At 40.5% G+C, this 17,323-nt stretch overlaps 2 pseudogenes; one reads left to right on the top strand and one right to left on the bottom strand.

The window, feature by feature from the left end:
- Nucleotides 1-973: 973 nt before the first annotated feature.
- LOC138436305 (sorting nexin-6-like) lies at nt 974-2,242 on the top strand (annotated as a pseudogene).
- Nucleotides 2,243-14,435: 12,193 nt separating this feature from the next.
- Nucleotides 14,436-17,323, bottom strand: part of LOC138436304 (FUN14 domain-containing protein 1-like) — a 28,825-nt pseudogene continuing 25,937 nt past the window's right edge.

The raw sequence follows: 17,323 nt of genomic DNA, 5'->3' as shown, positions 1-17,323 counted from the left end.
GGGGCAGGAAGAATCTTCTGAGGGGGACAACTATGTTTATCTTGATTGTGGTGCTGATTCTACAAATGTATTTTATGTTATATTATTCAGTCACTAAGTTGTGTCTGACTCTTTGTGACCCCGTAGACTGCAGCACGTCAGGCTCCTCTGCCCTCCATTATCTCCTGGAGTTTGCTCAAATTCATGTCTGTTGAGTTGGTGATGCTATCTAACCATTTCATACTTTGTTGCCCCCTTCTCCTCCTGCCCTCAATCTTTCTCAGCACCAGTCTTTTCCAGTGAGTTGGCTCTTTGCATCAGGTGGCTAAAGTATTGGAGCTTCAGCTTCAGCATCATTTCTTCCAATAAATATTCAGGGTTGATTTCCTTTAGGACTGACTGGATTGATCTCCTTGCAGTCCAAAGGAGTTTCAAAGTCTTCTCCAACACCACAACTTGAAAACATCTATTCTTTGGCGCTCAGTCTATTTTAAGGTCCAACTTTGGCAAAGTGACGTCTCTGCTTTTTAAAATGCTGTCTAGGTTTGTCAGTTTTCCTTCCAAAGAACATGCATCTTTTAATTTCATGGCTGCATGGCATGCATTCCATGAAATTACAAATGTATACTCATGTCAAAATTTATGAAAATTTAGAAAAACTGACTGTATATTAATAATCTATACACAGAAGAAGTAATGCCTCATTAAAAGTTATAGTATAAAACAGAGCACCAGAGACTTCCTTGTGGTCCCATGGTTAAGAACCTACCTTCCAATGCAGGGGATGAAGGTTCAAATCCTGGGTTGGGTAACTAAGATCCCACATGCCATGGGGCAACTATGTGGCCCATGTGTACCACAATTAGAGAAATTCCATGTGCTGCAAAAAAGGCAACACACAAAAAAGGAGCCCCCATACCTCAGCAAACAGAGCACAATTTCCCTACATCCCATTGGGTATGAAACATATTGCCCCTCCTGCCTCAGAGCAGCTATGATGGAAGATCTGAACAACAGTCCCAACTTCCTCTCAGAGAGGATCTTGGACCTAAAGCAATAAATGGAGATTTTTCAAAGTGATGCTGCTTTATGGGGGGGACATATCTGATTCTCTTAGTGAGAGAGATAAAGTAAAATTCACTGCTCACACAAAGAGTTCATTGCCAAATTTTTAATAAAATGAGTTTTCTGTTGTTGGAGAGCATGAGAAATTTACCTGGCTTAATGATTCCTTCGTTACAAATGAAGACTATGCAAGTTACACTATCCATCCAGCACTGCCAAGACCTGATTGTGATGCTTCAAGCAAAGAACTACAGAAACTTGGAAAAGGAGAAGGGTCTATGACAAAGGAAGAATTCACAAAGGTGAAACAGGAGTTGGAAGCTGGTATTTGGCAATATTCAAGAAGACGGTGGCAATGCACGAAGTGTTCTGTGTTATGCGGCAGCACGTCCTATTTTAAGGAAAGATTTAAATTTCTACAACTTCTTGGAACTTAATAAAGATTTGAGTGTGCGAGGAAAAAGAATGAAAAAGAGAAACTTGAAGATTTCTTTAAAAACATGGTTAATATCAGCAGATGGAGTAGTTGTTTCTGGAGTAAAGGCTGTAGATGATTTCTCTGAGCATGAATGAATATTCCTTTTAGGTTATCATAACCGAGTGAAGGGTACATCTGCTAAATCTGATAGGATCACAAGATCCCACAAAAGTGCTGGCGATGATTGCAATAGAATGGGTTCTTCATTATCTGCTTTAGGAACTCAGGATTCTACAGATACGTGCAAGTTTTTTTCTTAAAGTTTCAGAACCGTTTGATAAATCAGGAAAAATAGAAGCACAGGTATCAGCAGAGGAGGACCTCAAACTTCCTGATCTTTTAAAATATTACTTAATAGAATTCAAACTGCTACGGATCTCCTCTATCGGAGATGTAGGTCACTAGCGTATTATTAAAATGCTAACAAAGCACTGAAAAAAGCAAGACAGAAAAATAAAGACGCTCTGCAGGCTGAGATGTCCCAAACAATTATGCTGTCAGAAACTTGAAAAAATATCAGAATCTGCAAAACAAGAATGTACAGATTTTAAAACAAAAAGAGTCACTGCATTCAGGAAAAAAATCAGTGTAACTGGCAGAGTTAGAACTGAAGCACGCAAAGGGTAACCATAGTTGCTACAGAATTGCCTGGAGATGTTATGGAGACACATAGGCAACACGCCACCTTCCTTAAAAAGGGCTGCCTCCCTTCAGATTTAATTCTTTTAACAACTAAAACAATCTTTTTTTTCTATTTTTTTGGTCACACTGCATGGCATGTGAGATCTCAGTTCTACAATCAAAAATCAAACCTGCCGCCCAGCAATGGAAGCACAGCATCTTACCTGGACCACCAGGGAAATTTCCAGATTTAATTTTTCTTTTCTTAGTTGTGTTAGGCATTTACTGCTCACTGGAAACAAAAGAAACAGATGATAAAGGGCATCTACTCTCCCCTTTTTCTGAGAAACAATGGCCTGGTGCCACCCATGGGACCTGTAGACCTGCGCCTGCATCCCAGAGAAACGCAGATCATCGCACCCTCCTTGTCTTCAGATGCCCAAAGTGCTGTCTTTTTAAAAATAACCTCTAGAGCTGTGTTTATTTTATAAATAGTATCCCTTATGGTTGTCAGTCTTTTTTTACCTATAAGTAATGCCTGAAGTTTAACCCTTTCAAAATACATTGTTCAAACAAGCTGAGACTGCCGTTTTGGGTTTGTTTGTTTGTTTGTTTGTTTTTTAAAAAAACTGTACACCACCTTAGTTTACTCTTGTATCCCGGTAAAGCATCCTAATCAGACTTATTTTTAATTAATGAACATTTCTTAGTTTTGGGACAGGCTTTATGTAATTTTTATAAGTATGATTTCTGAAGAAAAGCAAATATATTAGTATGTTTGTCTTAAACTTACAGACTAAATCAATTATTGTCAAATAAATAGTGATAACAGTGAAATAAACAAACACATTGCCTTCTACACTCCAGAGCACAGCTGCTTCCTGTAGTTGTCAGCTGCCCAGGGGCAAAGGCTGTGTCTCTCTGGTTCTTAACCTCTAGCATCTAGTACAGTGCCTGGGACACACAAGTTCTCAATGAGTAGTGAAGAGGACTAGCTATTTCCTCTGGAATTTATACTTTGGGAAGTCCCATAGGATTCAAATGTTTAAGCAGCTTGCTAAACATTTATCAAATTGCCCAAAGTGGAAGAGCCATATCAGGAAGCTTAAGTTAAAAAAAGAAGTTTGTGCAGAAGTCAGTTCTCAGTGGTTCCAATTTTATATTTAACCATAAAAAAAGTGAAGAAATTACATTGATTTGCTAACTGAAATTGTTCTGATGTCAACCAACTTTGAGTAGCATGTCTACAGGGAAGAAAGAAGCTCTAAGAGAACAAAGGACTAGTAAGAAGAACATCTATGAAAATAGCAAGCGCTTAAGCTGTAGATTGTAACTGTGGGCTTAGTATTATGATTTCATTGATACATATAGTGGGGAGAGTACATATAGTGGTGTATTCTCACATCTCACATCGCTTATTCACCTTTGATAGATGATCTTTCCTCCTACTGCCCCCTCCATTAAAACCAGCTAATGCTAACACTCACAACTTCCATCCCCTTGGTCTCTAAATTTTATTATAACCAATAGCCTTTCCAAGTCTCTTACGTTAATTAGGGGCTCCCCTGGTGGCTCAGAGGTTAAGGCATCTGCCTGCAACGCGGGAGACCTGGGTTCGATCAGCTGCGGCCTTACTGCTTTTAGATCGGCTTCTCCACTTCTGTTCTCACCCCATCTCCTTCCTCTTTCACCTGTCCTTGATCCGTGTTTTCACTTCCCTCACCCCAAATAAATCTATCCTTGAATCTCTTTCCCCTAAAATGCCAATCCCCTTTCACTCTTCAACCCATCATCTTTCCAAAGCTTCCTTCTCTAGTTTTTCCTATCTCAGTTTATGGAGTCACTGTCTACTCAGTCTCTCAAGCCAAAACCTCTGCAATGATCTTTAAGTCCCTCTCTTCCATACCAAGTTGATCATTCAGGCTTGTGACCAGTTGAATTGTATTTCAGAAATATCTTGTGAATACATTTCTCTGCTGTCTCTTCTCTTCTCTGTTTTGGCTCAGACTGTGATCATTATTACCCTGAACTATTGCAACAGCCACTATATACTTCTTTCTACAAGATTGTCGGGAGAAATATTAATAACCTCAGATATGCAGATGACACCACCCTTATGGCAGAAAGGGAAGAGGAACTAAAAAGCCTCTTGATGAAAGTGAAAGAGGAGAGTGAAAAAGTTGGCCTAAAGCTCAACATTCAGAAAACGAAGATCATGGCATCCGGTCCCATCACTTCATGGGAAATAGACGGGGAAACAGTGGAAACAGTGTCAGACTTTATTTTGGGGGGCTCCAAAATCACTGCAGATAGTGATTGCAGCCACGAAATTAAAAGATGCTTACTCCTTGGAAGAAAAGTTATGACCAACCTAGATAGTATATTCAAAAGCAGAGACATTACTTTGCCGACTAAGGTCCGTCTAGTCAAGGCTCTGGTTTTTCCTGTGGTCATGTATGGATGTGAGAGTTGGACTGTGAAAAAGGCTGAGCGCTGAAGAATTGATGCTTTTGAACTGTGGTGTTGGAGAAGACTCATCCAACCAGTCCATTCTGAAGGAGATCAGCCCTGGGATTTCTTTGGAAGGAATGATGCTAAAGCTGAAACTCCAGTACTTTGGCCACCTCATGCAAAGAGTTGACTCATTGGAAGACTCTGATGCTGGGAGGGATTGGGGGCAGGAAGAGAAGGGGAGACAGAGGATGAGATGGCTGGACGGCATCACGGACTCAATGGACGTGAGTCTGAGTGAACTCTGGGAGTTGATGATGGACAGGGAGGCCTGGCGTGCTGCGATTCATGGGGTCGCAAAGAGTCGGACACGACTGAGCGACTGAACTGACTGACTGACCAGGCATCTTCCATTCTGCAGCCCAAACTTCTACACCTCCCCCACTGCTGCCACCACCAAAATTATCTTTCTGAAATATAATCCAGTTGGGTCACTCCTCTGCTCAAACTTTGATCTGCATTGCCTATAGGACAGAGGCCAAGCACTGGAGTGTGGCACTAACTGCCAGTCAGGCAAACTCCCCATCACTTACCCTAGGCTGCAGCCACATTGACTTGCCTATTGTCCTGCGCTCTGTGAAGCCACGTATGTCTTCATATGTCGGTTCTTCTGTCTGAAATGCTCTTCTCCTTCTGGAAAATTTTTACTTGTTCTTCAGTGCAGCTTAAATATCACCACTTCTGAAAGGGCTGTGTTCCCCTCTAAAGAGTTGGGTGGTCTCTCCTATATGCTCCTGGCATTTTGTTTATACTTTCTTTTTTTAAAAAAGGGTTTTGCCTCTTTAAAAAGTTATTTACTTATTTATATGTATTTGACTCCACCAGATATTAGATATTCAGTTCAGCTCAGTTCAGTCGCTTAGTCGTGTCCGACTCTTTGCGACCCCATGAATCGCAGCACACCAGGCCTCCTTGTCCATCGCCAACTCCCGGAGTTCACTCAGACTCACGTCCATCGAGTCCGTGATCCCATCCAGCCATCTCATCCTCTGTCGTCCCCTTCTCCTCCTGCCCCCAATCCCTTCCAGCATCAGAGTCTTTTCCAATGAGTCAACTCTTCGCATGAGGTGGCCAGAGTACTGGAGTTTCAGCTTTAGCATCATTCCTTCCAAAGAAATCCCAGGGCTGATCTCCTTCAGAATGGACTGGTTGGATCTCCTTGCAGTCCAAGGGACTCTCAAGAGTCTTCTCCAACACCACAGTTGAAAAGCATCAACTCTTTGGCGCTCAGCCTTCTTCAGAGTCCAACTCTCACATCCATACATGACCACGGGTAAAACCAGAGCCTTGACTAGACAGACCTTAGTCGGCAAAGTAATGTCTCTGCTTTTCAATATGCTATCTAGGTTGGTCATAACTTTTCTTCCAAGGAGTAAGCGTCTTTTAATTTCATGGCTGCAGTCACCACCTGCAGTGATTTTGGAGCCCCCCAAAATAAAGTCTGACAGTGTTTCCACTGTTTCCTCATCTATTTGCCATGAAGTGATGGGACCGGATGCCATGATCTTCGTTTTCTGAATGTTGACCTTTAAGCCAACTTTTTCACTCTCCTCTTTCACTTTCATCAAGAGGCTTTTTAGCTCCTCTTCACTTTCTGCCATAAGGGTGGTGTCATCTGCATATCTGAGGTGATTGATATTTCTCCCAGCAATCTTGATTCCAGCTTGTATTTCTTCCAGTCCAGCGTTTCTCATGGTGTACTCTGCATAGAAGTTCAATAAGCAGGGTGACAATATACAGCCTTGACGTACTCCTTTTCCTATTTGGAACCAGTCTGTTGTGCCATGTCCAGTTCTAACTGTTGCTTCCTCACCTGCATACAGATTTCTCAAGAGACAGGTCAGGAGGTCTGGTATTCCCATCTCTTTCAGAATTTTCCACAGTTTATTGTGATTCACACAGTCAAAGGCTTTGGCATAGTCAATAAAGCAGAAATAGATGTTTTTCTGGAACTCTCTTGCTTTTTCCATGATCCAACGGATGTTGGCAGTTTGATCTCTGGTTCCTCTGCATTTTCTAAAACCAGCTTGAACATCAGGGAGTTCACGGTTCATGTATTGCTGAAGTCTGGCTTGGAGAATTTTGAGCATTACTTTACTAGCGTGTGATATTAGGCATGTGGATTCTTTACTTGCAGCATGTGGGATTTAGTTCCCTGACCAGGGATAGAATCTGGGCCCTTTGTATTGGGAGCCCGGAGTCTCAGCCACTGAAACACTAGGGAAGGCCTTGTTCCCATTTTCATCTTAACGTTTATAATGTTGTTTTAAAGTTCTTTGAGAAATCAGTTTTCCTCTACTACCTCGCTATAAACTAAACTGATTCAGGACAGGAATCAAATTTACTTGTCTTGTATCTGCTGTGCCCAGAGCAATAACTGACATCCAGTAGAGACCAATAAACATTTGTTGAGTGAGTGACTGAATCAGCAGCAGTTTTCTCTTGGGTAGTCCCAGGAAGCTTGTGTGAAGTTAATACTACTTAAAATGTGCAAGAGAAAGTGCATTGAGTAGATATGCTATAATTGCAGGGTAATACACCCCAAAGACAAATGCAAATGATATTTGCTCTTTTCCGATTATTTGGATTAGCTGATGTTTTAGATGAACCGCTATTTAGGATGAACTCTACCTCTGCCTTCTCCCCGTAATGTTGATCTGGGTGAGTAGATAATCCTTCCCTTAGATCATCCTCACCACTGTACCTCTCGCCCAGAACAGATCGTGAGAGTCATAAACACTGCCTCATTCTGGGATAGCAGATCTGGGTGCTCTTTCCTGGACTGTTGTGAGTCGTACTCGACAGAATTTGTCACAGGTTTACTTACAGTTTTCCTGGCTGAAAGATCTATTTTAAATGTTTGCTGTTTTCACCTTCTAATTCTGAAATCCTTTTTTTTTTCTTTCTTTCTTTCTTTTTTTTTTTCACTCCTATGTCTCAACCCTAGGAATAGGGACTGGCACATAGCAGATATTTGATAAATAGTTGTTGAATGAGTGAACATTTTTATAATTTTCAGATACGTCATACATATGGAAAAGTACATATATCAAATGTAATCCTAAATAGGGCTTCCCTGGTGGCTCAGTGGTAAAGTCAGCCTGCCAATGCAGGAGACATGGGTTTGATCCCTGATCCAGGAAGATCCCACATGCTGCAGAACAACAAAGTCTGTGTACCACAACTACTGAAGCCCGAGCACCCTAGAGCCAGTGCTCTGCAACAAGAGAAGCCACCGCAGTGAGAAGCCTGTGTAGTGTAACTAGAATTAGCCCCTGCTCTCCACAACTAGACAAAAGCGCACACAGCAACAGAGATCCAGCACGGCCAAAAATAAATAAATAAAATTATTTTTAAAATATATATGTATAAAGTTTTAAATAAATAAAACAGATGCCCGTGTACTTAATAAACAAACTCAGCAAAGCTGCAGGATACAAAATCAAGACACAAAAATCAGTTGCATTTCCATACACTAACAATGAACAATCGAAAGAAAATAATCCCATTTGTTGTTGTTTAGCTGCTAAGTTGTATCCAGCTCTTTTGTGACCTCATGGAAGTAGCCCTTCAGGCTCCTCTGTCCATGGGACTTCCCAGGCAAGAAGACTGGAATAGGTTGCCATTTCCTTCTCCAAGAGGTCTTCCTGATCCAGGTATTGAACCCAGGTCTCCTGCATTGCAGGCAGATTCTTTACCACTGAGCCACCTGGAAAGCCCAATCCCATTTATAATAATATCAAAAATAATAAATCACTTAGGAATAAATGTATTCTGTGTATATATTTAATGTATATAGATAAATTTATCATTTATATATATTAATTTTTGTTTGTACATTATGATGTTTTGACATCTTAAAAGACATTTCTGGTTGGGTTGAGATTGCCCTTCCTGGGCTAGCCAATTTTTAAAGTAAAAAAAACCCAGCTGGAAGCATGTCTTTGGTATGCAAACTAACCACTTGGCAGTCTTGCCTCCTCTGGCTATTGCAGCCCCAGAGGCAATATTCCTTTGCTTTATCATTCCAGGACTAGATACCAGGCAACCGGAGACCATCTCTAGAGCCCAAAGTCCACCAAAATTACTCAAACTAACCAACCCTAAATTGTTTACCTTTCCTGGCCTTGCCTTTTCCATGGAAATCCCAAGAAATTCTACAGCTTAAACTTTCCTCTCACTCCTGTCTTCTGCCTCCTGATTACCCTGGTGTTTTCCCATGTGGCCCCACATGGGGTGCCTCCTGTTTCTAGTGTGGGTGAATATAATAAACTTTATTTTTCCTGAGCATATCCTCTATCTCCTCTTGTGGTTACACCCGAGTGATGGTCTCATCAATAAAATGCAAAACAAGAAACCTAATCAAGAAACTAAAGACCTGCACACTCTAAAACAATGCGGAAAGAAGTTAAAGAAGACATAAATAAATCAGAAGATGTCCCATGTTCATAGATTAAAAGACTTAATATTGTTGAAAAGTCCATGCTACCCAAAGTGATCTACAGAGTCAATGCAATCTCTATCAAAATCCCAATGGCCTTTTTTACAAAAATAGGAAAAGAAACTTGAAATTCATATGCAATCTCAAAAAACCCCTGAATAACCAAAACAATTTTGAAAAAGAAAAACAAAAATGGAAGCCTCACACTTTCTGATTTCAAAACATATTAAAAAGTTGCAGGCACTTCCTTGGTGGTCCAGTGGTTAAGAATTCATCTTCCAATGCAGGAGATGTAGGTTCAATCCCTAGTCAGGGAACTAAGATCCCATATGCTGGCGGGGCAACTAAGCCTACACACCACAGCTAGAGAAGAACCACAATGAAGATCCAGCATGGCCAGTAATTAAAGAAAAGTTCATTTGTTAAAAAAGAAGAAGAAGAAACTACAGTAATCCAAACAGTATGGTTTTGGCATAAAGACAGACATATAACTGGTGAATAGAATAGAGAACCTGGTAACAAACCCTCAAATATATATATGGCCAAATCATCTTTGGAAAAAGGTGCCAAGGCCACACAGTGTGGAAACAATAATGTCAACAGATGGTATTATGATAGCTGGATATTCATGTGCAAAAAAATAAAATTAGACCCTTACTTTACACCAGATACCAAAATTAACTAAAACTTAATTAAATACCTGCATATGAGATCTGAAACTATAAAACTCCTGGAAGAAAATATAGAGGAAAGCTTTATGATACTGGATCTGGCAATGGTTTTCTGGATATGGCACCAAAAGTAAACAGAGACAAATGGGACCACATCAAACTTAAAAACTTCTGTGCAGCAAAGGAAACAATAAACAGATTGAAAAGGCAACCTACAGAATGGGAGAAAATATTTGCAAAAGATATATCTGATAACAGATTAATATATAAAATATATAAGAAGCTAACAACTCAACAATTAAAAAATCTAATTAGAAAATGGGCAGAGGGCTTTAATAGATATTTCTTCAAAGATTTACATATAGCCAAAAAGGATATGGAAATATTTTAAGCATTACAATCATAGTCAAGGCTATGGTTTTTCCTGTGGTTATGTACAGATGTGTAAGTTGGACTATGAAAAAGGCTGAGCGCCAAAGAATTGATGCTTTTGAACTGTGGTGTTGGAGAAGACTCTTGAGAGTCCCTTGGACTGCAAGGAGATCCAACCAGTCCATTCTGAAGGAGATCAACCCTGGGATTTCTTTGGAAGGAATGATGCTAAAGCTGAAACTCCAGTACTTTGACCACCTCATGCGAAGAGTTGACTCATTGGAAAAGACTCTGATGCTGGAAGGGATTGGGGGCAGGAGGAGAAGGGGACGACAGAGGATGAGATGGCTGGATGGGATCACGGACTCGATGGACATGAGTCTGAGTGAACTCCGGGAGTTGATGGTGGACAGGGAGGCCTGGTGTGCTGCGATTCATGGGGTCGCAAAGAGTCGGACACGACTGAACTGAACTGAACAATCATTGAAAGTGAAAGTGAAGTCACTCAGTCGTGTCCAACTCTTTGTGATCCCGTGAACTGTAGTCTACCAGGGTTCTCTGTCCGTGGGATTTTCCAGGCAAGAGTACTGGAGTGGGTTGCCATTTCCTTCTCTAGAGGATATTCCTGATCCAGGGATCAAACCCAGGTCTCCTGCATTGCAGGTAGATGCTTTACCCTCTGAGCCACCAGGGAATATTACAATCATTAGGGAAATGCAAATCAAAACTACAATCACCTGACACCAATTAGGAAAGTCACTGTCAAACAACAGTATAGAACAGAAAATAAGTGCTGGTGAGGATGTGGAAAATTCGGACACTTGCGCCCTGTTGGTGGGAATGTGCAGCCACTAAATGTACATATAAAATGATATGGAGGTTCCTTCAAAAATTAAAGATAGAACTATCATGATCTAGCAATCCCACTTCTGGGTATTCATCCAAAAGAATTGAAAACAAGATCTCACAGAGATATTTGCACATCCATGTTCCTTGCAGCATTATTCATAACAACCAAGAAGTAGAGATAATCCAGTTGTTTGTCAACAGATGAATGGATAAAGAAAATGTAGAATGTAAATACAATGGAACGTGACTCGGTCTTTATAAAAAGAAGGAGAGACTCTGCTTTGGGAAAGCAAGTGTTCCCCTTACTTGCTGCAAGTAATAAATCCTTCCTTCTCTGGAAAAAAAAAAAAGAAGGAAACATTTTCTTAGCTACAGAATGGATGAACTTTGTAGATATCATGTTCAGTGAAATAATTCAATAACAAAGAGAAAAATACTGCCTGAGTCCACTTTTATGAGATATCTAAAATAGTCAAACTCTTAGCAACAGAAAGTAGAATAGTGGTTGCCAGGAACTGGGAGAAGTGGAAAAGAATTGTTCAGCATGAAGAGTTTCAATTTTGCAAGATGAGAAAGTTCTAGAGATGTGCTTTGTGCACATAGTTAACACTACTGTACTGCACACCTAAGGTTAAGATGGTAAAATTTTTGATCTATGTTTTTGATCACACACACACACACACACACACACACACACAATGAATAGAGTTGCTGGCTGATATGTATCTTCAACTTTAGAAGACAAAACTAAATTGTTTCCAAAGTGGTTGTGCCAATGATACTCTATCCAGCAGTATATGAGAATTTTGCTCCTTATCTTCACCAACATTTGGTACCGTCATCCTTTTTAAATTTTGCCAATCTATGGATAATTTTAATTTGCATTTTATTGATTACTATAGAGTTTGAACATCTTTTCAGATGTTAATTGACAATTTGGATTTCCACTTAAGTGAATGACCTACAGAATTTGTGGTTTTGCCCACAATAAAAAATGATTTTTTAAATCAACTCTTTATATATTCTGTGCACAAATTCTTTGTAAGTTATTGAATAGCAAATATCTCCTAGTTCATGGCTTGTCACTTTTTTGATTGGAGGCCTTTAAGAAAAACACATTTTTAATGTAGTCAAATTTACCCATCTCGTCTATTATGGTTTACTCTATTTACGTCTTGTTTTAAGAAATCTTTCTTTACCCTGAAGTCATAAAGACATGTTTTATGGAACTGATTTTTGAAGAAGTGTGAAAATGGAATAGGAATCCATCAAAAGAGGTACTTTTTCTTTACATAGAAGGCGAATGCCAAAGGTGGTCCATCTACACAGAATTAGAGCTGATGCTTCTTCAGAGAGAGTTGATCTAACCATAGGAAGGGTTTCCTATCTATGATGGCTTATTGAAGCAATGGAGTCTATTTTACTCTGCTTGGGAGTGGTGGTGGTTGCTTGGGGGTTGATGAATACTAGAGAGATAATCAACTGGAGGGGAGAGGCTAAGAGTCAAGGGACAGGCAAAATAATCCTCCAGTTCTCGGTGAGCCTAAATATATCACTAACAAGCTGCAAGGCACAAACTGCAAATACTGTGTACCACCCTATCCAGGTCACCCTGTCGCTGGCATCCTTATCCTTTATCCTTCGCCTGGAACTTTCTATCTAGTGAAAATAAAACAGTCTAAAGAGAATATGGCCAAAACCACAGTGGAAAGGATAAAAGGTAAAGCTTTGAGAATTAGAAATACTCTTCTTGAGGAACAACAGAAGTGTGGACTTATCTTCCCTGGAACCTTTAAAAGTTACACTAAAACAGCTTTGAGTGGAAAAAGGAGGAAACCTCTGGAGCTATTTGGATCCCTGTGGACGACTTTTATTTGAGCAGAGGGCCAGGGAGGGAGGGTGTCTCAAGATTGGATCAGCTGAAAAGTCCTTCTCCTTCAACTTGACCCAAGGTGGCTGCCCCAGTGAGGAGAACATTTCAGAAGGAGTCAGCGGACAAGGTTTGGGGAAGAAGAGGAGACAGAAAGACTGGCCTCTAGAGCTCCTAAAGCGAAACAGAAGGAGTGGAGTGAGAAGGAAAGCTCTAGAGGGGTAGGCCGACAGAGACAGGATGAATGGCACTCCTGGCTCCTGCAAAGGGACGTCACCATCAACCTTTAGTTTTCATCCTAGGCAAGTGAAGGGGAGCAAGAGAGGAAGGGCGATGCAACGTAAATTATTACACAGCCCTTGGCTTTCAGAGTCCTGCCAGTAAAAGAGGTTTATGGAGCGAAGCTTCGAGCATAGGGTTCTAGAAAATGCTCACACCACCTTCAGGCACATTTCTTTACATTTGTTCACTCGTGCATAGACCCCCTCCATGTGCATACTCAGACATTCATGTCCATAGAAAGAGCAGGTATGCAATAGTGTGCAACATAATTTCACTTTTCAGATACAATCCTGTCCAGTCTTGTGTTTCCACACAGGCTCCAGGCTAGATCCAACCACTGATGTGGGTTTTATTCAGCTTTGCATGGTTGAGAGGAGCAACTATAAAGGTGATGAGGAGTTGCAGAAATCTGCACTAACTGTTCCAAATTGAATTCAGTAAATGATTGTTCTTGAGGAAGGACATGAGGAAAGCAGTGATTCACACAGACCGTTTTAACTATGTTCAGTTCAGTTCAGTCACTCAGTCATGTCCGACTCTTTGCGACCCCATGAATCGCAGCACGCCAGGCCTCCCTGTCCATCACCAACTCCCGGAGTTCATTCAGACTCATGTCCATCGAGTCAGTGATGCCATCCAGCCATCTCATCCTCGGTCGTCCCCTTCTCCTCCTGCCCCCAATCCCTCCCAGCATCAGAGTCTTTTCCAATGAGTCAACTCTTCGCATGAGGTGGCCAAAGTACTGGAGTTTCAGCTTTAACATCATTCCTTCCAAAGAAATCCCAGGGCTGATCTCCTTCAGAATGGACTGGTTGGATCTCCTTGCAGTCCAAGGGACTCTCAAGAGTCTTCTCTAACACCACAGTTCAAAAGCATCAATTCTTCAGTGCTCAGCCTTCTTCACAGTCCAACTCTCACATCCATACATGACCACAGGAAAAACCATAGCCTTGACTAGACAGACCTTAGTCGGAAAAGTAATGTCTCTGCTTTTGAATTTAACTAGGTAGATGGAGTTAAATTTTGATTCACTAGAAGCGGAGACTGGGGAGGAGGCAATGCCGTTGAATAGACACAAAAGACGAGTCTCAGAAACGTCAGATGAAAAATTAGGACTGTGAAAACAAAGATCAGACAGATTGAACCTGGGGTAGTGTCTGTCTGTCTCCTCTTTCTATTTCTAAATTCCTGGGAGTCAGGATGCAGCCAGGAGCTGGGGGAGAGAGATCTTTGATCTTATGCTTCTTCACGCTCCAAGGAGACGGTCCTGACGCCCTGTCTGGGTTTCTCAAGAGCTCACTCAGAGGCCTGCAGGTAAGGACCTTGGAGCCAGTCTTTAGCAAAGTCCTGGTTGTTGTGGGGCAGCTTCTGAGACAAGCTGAGAAAGCAAAGGGGAAGGGAGGCTCAGGCTGTTGACAGGGCAACTCTGTCATTCCCCCCTGCAATCCCACCGTGGTTGGCTCTTACACCACCTACACTATTATGACCTTCCTTTCTTCACTTGATTTCAGAGTTAATGGTCAGGAAGGGACTTCAGGCATTCGTGCTTCAGTGGTAACAACATCTAGGTCAAGCATGCAGAAGTCTTCCATACATTTAAAAGCAATGACAGAGTCATCAATGAGCCTTGTCATACGATCATTTTAATTGTATTTGTATTTCTTAGTCATTTATTGCTTGAACCATATGCAATTGCTGACATATTTGGCCATTTTATTCTACAAAAACCATAATCTCATAGATTTCAACTGAATATTAAGAACCTCTTGTGTGTTTAATAGGACTAGGAGGCAATTTGGTGTAGTGGTTAAAAATCAGAGCCAAATTGCTCTTCTTCTCCCAGATCAGCTCCACCATCTAATCTTAAATAAGTTATTTAACTTCTCTGCATCTTCATTTCCTCATCCCTAGACTAAAGATAATAGTACTTCAAAGGCTTGTTTTGAGGGGGTTTTCTGGTGGCTAGTGGTTAGGATTCTAGGCTTTCACTGTTGTGGTTTGGGTTCAATCCCTGGTTCAGGAACTGAGTTCCTGCAAGCTGTGGGACACAGCCAAAAAGAAAGAAAGGAAAAAAGCTTGTTTTTGAGATTTAAATGAGCTATCACATATAAAGCACTTAGAACAGCACTCAAACCAGACTCCATATAAATAATGACTATTTTTATACCCTAGTCCTTATCTCTTTTTTAAAAATTGCTTATTATCTTTAATAATTCTATTATTTATAAATCCTTCCACAAAGGGGCATTATAGTTCTTCAGTTTATTGCAAATATATCTTTAAAAAAGTCAGCCCTACTGTTGAAGCTATAATACAAATTATTTTAATTATCAGCGCTATACTAAAAAGCACAATGGAGAACATCTTATTTAAATAAAATAAGGATAATATTTCACTGGGGAGTATATCCAACAGATTTTTTTCTCTATATATATCTACACCCAGTGGTGGTATTTATAGGCAAATTTTAAACAACTGCAAATTTTTTAAAAAGCCATGTTTTGCTCAGGAATACTTTTATACACATACTCTACTGGTTGTTTTATACAGTCCAACTCTTTGTGACCCCATGAACTACAACCCACCAGGCTTGTCTGTCCATGGAATTCTCTGGAGTGGGTTGCCATTCCCTTCTCCATATTAGATACTAGTCTGCAAAATTTCAGATGGCAAAATGCTAAGCTGTGGGTCTGGTATTGTCCAGCTAGGTATTTCTTGTCATCCTGGAAAATGTGCCATTGAGAAATGTTGAGATCATCTTGTCACCACCACTTCTCAGAGGTGACCCCACCATGACAGAACATTCATATCCTGAAGATTCAAGGCCTAGCAAAAAGCTTCCCACAAATCCACCGGATATCACAAGGTTCTGTTTGACAAGTTCTGTTGCTGATTTCAGGTGCTGCCTTATTTGCTCATTTCTTCATCTGTTCTTTGGCTTTGTTTATGCCTTTAACTCCCTTCCAGTTGATCTACACACAGCCACTATGGCTGGCAATCTGAAGGAGAAGAAAGCCACCACCTACTGCAGTTGCTGCAAGTTTTCCAACTTTCTAGAACAAAAATCCCACACACCTGTCACTCACTTCATCCATTACAATCTGGGTGGCTACTGAGTGATTTTCTACCACAGGTCCAGAACTGTGGCCAAACACTGGATTCCACCAGTGGTGTCTTTTTACATACTCAGTTAAATCTAACATGTCATAAAAGTCATCATCACTTTCATATTCTTTGGGAGGGGAGTTCTGGGCCCTATTTTTAAATTATTAAATATTTCAGTCATATAAAAAGTATATATTATAAGAAAATTAACACTATGTGCCAACTTTTCAGCTTAGAAATAAATTACAAATATAAGGAAAACCCATGGATATAACCCCTATCAAATTAGTGTTCTTCTTTCTCAGAAGTATCCTCCATCTCGAATTTGGTGCTTATCACTACCATGGAAGTTTTCAAAACCTTCTATTTCATATGTATGTAACATAAGCTATATACAGTATTGTTTTATATGTTTCTTAATTTTTACAAGTGTATCATACCATACTTATCCTTCAGCTAGCTTTTGTTGTTCAGTATTATTTTCGGTATTTATCTGTGTGGCTACAAGAAGCTTTCATTTATTTATTTAACTGCTGTATAGTATTCCTTGGGCTTCCCTGGTTGCCCAGCGGTAGAGTCCGCCTGCCAATGTGGGTGACGCAGATTCAGTCCCTGGGTGGAGAAGATCCCCTGGAGAAGGAAATAGAAAGCTGATTCCAGTGTTCTTGCCTGGGAAATCCCATGGACAGAGGAGCCTGGCAGGCTACAGTCCTTGGAGTCACAAAAGAATTAGACATAAGTTAGTGACTAAACAACGGCAATAAGCTAGAGATGTAAATTTAAGTTATTATCATAATTTTTCTTGTATTTTCCTCTAATGGTGTTACACTTTTGCTTTTCACCTTTACTTCTTTAATCCACTTGGAATTAACTTTTTGTTTAGTGAGAGAAAAGGATTTAATGTCCCCCCTAAGGGAAGCCCATTGTCCCCCAGCGGCATTAGTTACATAGTCCAGCATTTTCTCTACTGGTTTGAAATATCAGACGCCAGATTTAAATAGCAGAGGTCTGTTTGTGGGTTCTAGTCTTTTAAATTAGTCAATCTGATCATCCCTATGCAAATACCACACTTACCTAAT

This window comes from Ovis canadensis, chromosome 3, assembly GCF_042477335.2.
Source record: "Ovis canadensis isolate MfBH-ARS-UI-01 breed Bighorn chromosome 3, ARS-UI_OviCan_v2, whole genome shotgun sequence".
Classification (NCBI taxonomy): Eukaryota; Metazoa; Chordata; class Mammalia; order Artiodactyla; family Bovidae; genus Ovis; species Ovis canadensis.
The sequence above is the reverse complement of the archived record's forward strand: the minus strand, read 5'-3'. Positions and strand labels throughout refer to the sequence as shown.